This window comes from Delphinus delphis, chromosome 3 (genome assembly GCF_949987515.2).
Source record: "Delphinus delphis chromosome 3, mDelDel1.2, whole genome shotgun sequence".
NCBI lineage: Eukaryota > Metazoa > Chordata > Mammalia > Artiodactyla > Delphinidae > Delphinus > Delphinus delphis.
The window spans coordinates 13,942,607-13,949,780 of NC_082685.1; positions in this window are offsets into that span (position 1 = coordinate 13,942,607).

The following is a 7,174-nucleotide window of genomic DNA, read 5'->3' on the forward strand; positions in this document are numbered from 1 at the left end:
ATATCAGTGAGTTGATTTCCTTTAGCCTCTAGGGAGTCAAGCTTGGAATGCCCAGGGATCTTAATAGTAGTTAAAGGGCTGGCAAGAGCATGACATCTAATAGATTTTGGGTATAAGAGCCATTTTTTTTTCAGCACGCGGGCCTCTCACTGCTGTGGCCTCTCCCGTTGCGGTGCACAGGCTCCGGACGCGCAGGCTCAGCGGCCACGGCTCACGGGCCCAGCCGCTCCGCGGTGTGTGGGATTTTCCCGGACCGGGGCACGAACCCGTGTCCCCTGCATCGGCAGGCGGACTCTCAACCACTGTGCCACCAGGGAAGCCCAAGAGCCATTTTTAATATTTTCCCCATTAGAGGTAAGGAAACTTTGCTGTTTCTATAATATCCCAAAGTCATGGGCTACCCCAAAGGCATACTGGATATTAGTGTAAATGTTCACAGTTTTGCTTTTTCCTAAGTACAAGTCTGAGTGAGAGTGTATAATTCAGCTTGTCAGGTCGAAGTAGTCAAAGATAAAGGTGCTGCCTCAACAATTTTCAGAGGTGTAGTAACATACCCAGCACGATGTTTACCATTGTCATCCTTTAATTAGGAACCATCAGTAAACCATGAACTATCTACACTGGTTAGAGGAGTCTCCTATAAATTATTACAGAGAGTCAAAGGGTGATCTGTCAGTGTTGAATAGTCATGAGGGGATGCGTCAGTGAAGGAGAGGAGAGAAATAGCAGGGTTGAGGTTACAACAACGTGAGTTACGTGAACAGCAATTAGCAAAAGGATTTCATAGGAGATAAGCAACTGAAAAGTGTTGAGTGTGCTGGGAATTCAGGAGAGGTTCTACTGCATGGGGTGCAAAGATGGTTAAGGGGGATTCCATAATTATTTCTTTGGTGGCCTTAACCAGAAGGCCAGTAGGAGGAATGGTTCTAAGGCAAAGGTGGTGGGTATTCTGTGGCACACAGGGTCCAGATACTTGCTATAATACCCTATGGGTCAACGACGGTCCCCATGTTTTTGGATGAGTCCTCCAAGAGCATTCCCTTCCTTCTCAAATACAAAAAAGGAAAAAGGGAAGCTGATAATTAGGATGTCCAAGGGCAGGTGGTTTCATTAAGTTTTTCTTTAAGGCTCCAAAAGCTATGCCATCCTGACCTCCCCAAATAACGGGGTCAAGTTTGCTGTTTATATGTTTTTAAAGCACATAAGGGCTGGACCATAAGAAAGAAATTTGCAATCCAATTTCAACAGTAGCCAGCTAGCCCAAGAAAACCTCATAATTGCTGCTTAGTTTTAGGTTTTGGGAAGTTCAGGATGCTGTGAAGCCTACTTGGATCCAAATGTAGTCCTCGTTCCAAGATCAGGTACCGTAAACATCAAACCTTAAATTTGAGCAAAATGCAATTTTTCTCTGGAGAATTTATAAGACCAAAAGTTGTTTTGTTTTGTTTGTTTTTTCTCTTTCTTTCTTTCTTTCTTTTTTTTTTTTTTTTTGGCCGCAAGATCTTATTTCCCTGGCCAGAGATTGAACCTGGGCCACTGCCGAGTCCTAAACACTGGATCACCAGGGAATTCCCAAGACCAAAAGTTTTAACAGGTGGATGCTATCTTCCCGTGAAGAGGATTGAGAAAAGAAGCATAGGAGCAAATCATCTATGTATTGCAACAAAGTAGAGTCTGAAGAAAATTTTGCATTATCCAAATCAGCTTTCAAGATTTTGTGAAAAGTTAAGGGACTTCCCTCGTGGTCCAGTGGTTAGGACTCCATGCTTCCACTGCAGGGGGCAAGGGTTCGATCCCTGTTCTGGGAACTATGATCTTGCACGCCGTGCAGTGTGGCAAATAAATAAATAAATAAATAAATAAATAAATAAATAAATATTTATGAAAAGTTAAGAGGGACTCTCTGTGAAACCCTGGGGCACTACTGTTGAGGTGTATTGTTGTCCTTCCCAGGTGAAGGCAAAAAGATATTGGCTAGCCTTATCAACTGGAATATTGAAGAATGCACTGCATAGATCAATTATGGTGAAACTTTTGCGTTCAGTGGGAACGAATGTTAGTCGTGTGGATAGGTTAGAAACAACAGGGTGACAAGGGATAACAATGTTGTCTATTGCTCGGAGTTCCTTGACAAACCTCCATCCTCAGCCCTTGAGTTTTCTCACAGGTAAAATAAGAGTGTTATAAGGACTAGTGTAAGGAATAATGAGGTGCTGACCCTTGTAATCTTCTGTTATGAGCTTTATAACTTGAAGCGCATCTTTACTTATAGAGTATTGATTAATTCTGGGGAGAGGTTTTTTTTTTTTAATAAATTTATTTATTTATTTATTTTCGGCTGCGCTGTGTCTTCGTTGCTGCCCGCGGGCTTTCTCTAGTTGCGGCGAGCAAAGGCTACTCTTCGTCGCGGTGTGCAGGCTTCTCACTGTGGTGGCGTCTCTTGTGGCAGAGCACGGGGTCTAGGTGCAAGGGCTTCAGTAGTTGTGGCACGTGAGCTCAGTAGTTGTAGCTTGTGGGCTCTAGAGAGCAGGCTCAGTAGTTGTGGTGCATGGGCTTAGTTGCTCCGTGGCATGTGGGATCTTCCCGGACCAGGGATCGAACCCGTGTCCGCTGCATTGGCAGGCGGATTCTTAACCACTGTGCCACCAGGGAAGTCCCTGGGGAGAAGTTTTGAGAGATCTACTTGAATAGCAATGAGAGATGCACTGTGGATTTTGCCAACACCAGATGGAGATTTTGCCCATAAGGGGGGTGGTAGCTGAATCAATAGGGAAAAATGATCAGGGTTTCCAGAATCAGCTCCAGTATCATCAGAGATGGGGCAAATAAAAGATGTTGAAGGGTTATTTAATTCACCGGATTGGTTATTTTGATTGCTACTGTCAAATTCAAGTATTCTTTCCCCATTTTGGGAGAAACAAATTCGGGCATGATACATTTCTAAGAAGTTTCAGCCTAATAAATACGGGCAGAGGAACTAAGGAGAAAAGGGTGGGTATCCCTCAAGGGGCCTAAACAAAAGGGAATAGGTTCAGAGACAGGAACCTCTCGAGGTTCATCAGAGATTCCCGATGTTTGAACTGTTTCGGTTCTCCAAGGCAGGGGCTGCTCTAAAGCAGTGGGATTGGACACCCAGAGTGTGGCTCCAGTGTCCATAAGGACAGAGAGAGGTTCATTCCCAGTCTGGAGAGTTGTTTCTCTGAGCAGATTAAGACAGAGTATTGGGAAGAGCCGAGGTAATTCCTCAGAGCCTCATCATTGGGAATTAGAAAGGCTGGTTAGAAAACTGAAGACGTCTGAAAGCCTAAATTTGTAACAATCTCATTTCCAACGTCCTGGCTTTTTGCAATAATAGCAGAAGCTAGAAAGTTTTGGTTTCATTTAGAGAACTTCATTTTTCAGAGTTGAAAATTAAGAATTTTGCAGGTCTTTCTTTTCGATGACGCATCCAGGGTGTGAGCGCGCTGATTTGCCAGATTAACTAAATCTGGAGTGGACATAGTTCCCCCCTCGACCCTGGTCCTTTTAACTAAAAGAGAAAGATCCCAGTTCAGCACACTAGTAAACACAGAGTTAAAGGCTACCCAAGTGGATTCAGCATCTGAAGGAAGACCAGAATTTTCTTTGAAAACAATCTGAAGTTGATTATAATAGTCATGAACAGGTTCATCAGATTTTTGTGTGCAAGCCTAGATTTTGTTCCAATCAATAGGTGTAGGAAAAGCTCCTGTAACTTATCCGTGGAGGTCTCCAGCAAATGTTCTAGCTTCTTGCCAAAAGGTAGGGGTTTATTTTTCTAAATCTCTTTCAGAGGATGTTCCCATTTGTCTAGTTTCATCCGATATTTGTCTTGACCCTCACCAACAAGCATGTGGACTAACTGATATAGATCTGGAAAACCAGGGTGGTAAGTTTTGAGACAGGCTGGGACCTGGGACCCTTTACTGGAAGGCTTGCACCTGGACAAATGTCTCCTCTAGCAACAGAATACAAAGAAACTATGATATAAGGGACTGAAAATAACTACACGCATGCTCAGTAGGGGCAGTTATGAACAATAAGATACAGAAAGACCACAAACCAACTGCTATTCCTGTGGTGCCAGTGAAAGCAGGGTACTGTGCATGATTCCTGCACACAGCACCGCCAAGGTGGTACGCAGACCACTTAAGTATGCCTCTGCCCAACCCACCGATCCGCCCTCACTTTCACCCCATTCAAAGAACCAGCTTGGGGGCTTCCCTGGTGGCGCAGTGGTTGAGAGTCCGCCTGCCGATGCAGGGGACACGGGTTCGTGCCCCGGTCCGGGAGGCTCCCACGTGCCGCGGAGCGGCTGGGCCCGTGAGCCGTGGCCGCTGAGCCTGCGCGTCCGGAGCCTGTGCTCCGCAACGGGAGAGGCCACAGCGGTGAGAGGCCCGCGTACCGCAAAAAAAAAAAAAAAAAGAACCAGCTTGACCCCCCGCTTGGGAAGTAAATAGCACACTTCCAATGGGAACAGCCAGGTTGCAAAAGGAATTAGACTGAGGACTAGCACTGTTCCAGGAGAAATAGCCTGGTTTCAAAAGTCAGGCCGAAGTGCCAAATGAGTACTCCCAGAAAGGACAGAGTCTTTAACAGAAAGGATGAAGGCTTCAAAAATAAATAAATACAATAAGCAGATTCCCAAATAAAGCCTGGAGACTTTCAAAATGCAAAAAGAGCAGAGCTTGAATCCAGGAGAAAATTTACCCTCAAACTCAAGGGTTGGCAAGGAAGCAGGGAGTTCAGTGGGCTCTGTGGGTACAAATACCTGTTTGCTCACCAGCCTCAGGGTCACTGGGGGTCTTCTCAGAACCCCACTTCTCAGATACCAAGTAATATTGACCTAAAACAATAAAACAGCCAGTTATTTTACCAACAAAATGGGTTTATTTGGGAACAGCAAAGAATTGCAATTTGGGACTTGCAATCTGTGGAGAACCACAGGCAAGTCTGGAGACATAGGAGAGAAACGTTCTTTTATCGAGAAGGGGGGGAGTTGGGAAGGGCTGTTATAAACAAAGAATCCATTGGAGGAAACTGGGAGTTTGAAGTGTAGTGGCTTTTCTTTGGCTGAGTTGTGACAGTCTCTCATTGGCTGGGCCGTTGCCAGGCAAGGAGAAATCCTTCCTTCCTCCTGTTGGGTAGCTAAGTAGTAATCTTCTTCCTGTCGGAGATGCAAAGGTACCATCTGTTTCTGTTGCAGAACTGACACTGAGGGGTAAGGTACGAGAGCTCGTCTTTCAGGCTTCCCCACTCCATTTTAAATTAAATGTTTATTAATTTTCCCAGACGCTATATCAGTAACCTCAGCAGGCATATATTCTCTCATCATGAATGTTTCCTGAACTGGGGGCTGCCCCACTGGCTGAGTTTGTCATTGCTGTGCTTTTGCTTTCCTTGGTCTCAGGGGTCCGACAGCACAGAGTGCTTTGTCTGTTTCACCATCAATCACCACATCTTCCCGTTCACTCTCCTCACTTTCCCAGGGGTCCTACCTCTTAGTGGCTTTGTCACAAGTGTCCCGACCTTAATCTGAGACAGCTTGCACCCTCCTAGCTTTGAAACACAGCACACTCAGTTCTCCAACTTAACATCCTGCTCTCTCACGTTGTCCATCAGCCCCAAAGTTAGGAGAGAAGTGAACAACCTCACATCCTTCTCTAACCTCAGCTCTTCCCTCAACTTCTAACTCAAACTTCAGCCTCTGGTTGGGCATCAGTGGCCAGCCCCCTGTGGAAGCCATTAATCTCCCTTCTTTCCTGAAGTGCGCTCTGCACAGTTCCTCAAACAGAACATCAGACCAGTTGGTGTTTTCAGGACATCCCTGAACTTATGCAGAGGTCCATGAGCATCTACATACAGGCCACTCTTCCCCACAGAGAGGTTGATGACCAACCTGTAATTTCCCCTGCAATGCCTCTTCCCCAAGGCCCATTTTTTCAGTCTCCTGGCTGGCTCACCAATTGTTGGTTCCCAACCTCTGGAATTCCTTGAGTGAAATCTGAAACTGGCCCCTATAGAGAGAGGGTAAGGAGAGATGGAAGAAAGAGGCAGACCACTCCAGATGGGTAGGTGGCAGGTTTAATAAGCAAGGGAACTTACTTATGAGGCTTGTCTTGTGTGGCTGCAAGATGAGTAGATATCTACACCCACCCACCAGAATCTTACAAGTTTATACAGAGGCCTTAATGGGGGTACAGTCAGATATATCATCTAGATGGTCTCAAAAGTGCATTACTTTCTCAAGGTTTGTCTTGAAGTGACTTGAAATGAGAAAAGTGGACATAATATACATTCCAAGGATAAAGGAAGAGATATGGAACCTCCAATTGCCCTGGTCCAGCTCCCAGTTCAACCAGTGGTCACATCCTTTTGGTGACCTCTTGCAACAAGAAACATGGTTTGAATGCCCACACTCAGCCCTGGGACTGAGAAAGGAGTGCTGATTGAACTGTGGACCCAGGGAAATGTCCAATGTGGGTGGAGGACACCCTGGAGCTTCTGTGTCTTACAGGAGAGGGAGGAGCTGCTGGAACAGGGACCATGGGAGGAGCTGGAAGGAAAACAAGAATGACTGTGACATATCGAGAGACAAGAATCCACTCAGGGGCAGGCAATAGATTAAATTCTGATTCCTCTTTAGGGAAAGCAAGAGCCAGGGAGACGTGCCTCCCCTTGGACCCAGTAACCCCATTTCTGGGAATTCAATCTAAGGAAAGAATTCAATTGAATCCAAAACTTATCAAATGGTGACAGGGATGAACTCTCACAGGGATGTGAGAAGGCACCAGGTATTGAGCTAAACACTTTTGATATATTGATTTATTTCATCATCATAACAACTTGGGAAGGAGCTGATATCACACCCATTCGATAAGAAAGCACAATCTGGGACTTCTCTGGTGGTGCAGTGGTTAAGAGTCTGCCTGCCAGCGCAGGGGACACAGGTTCGATCCCTGGTCCCGGAAGATCCCACGTGCCATGGAGCAACTAAGCCCGTGTGCCACAACTACTGAAGCCCATGCGCCTAGAGCCCGTGCTCGGCAACAGAAGCCACGGCGATGAGAAGCCCTCCCCCAGTAAGGAAGAGTAGCCCCTACTGGACGCAACTAGAGAAAGCCTGTGCACAGCAATGAAGGCCCAACGCATCCAA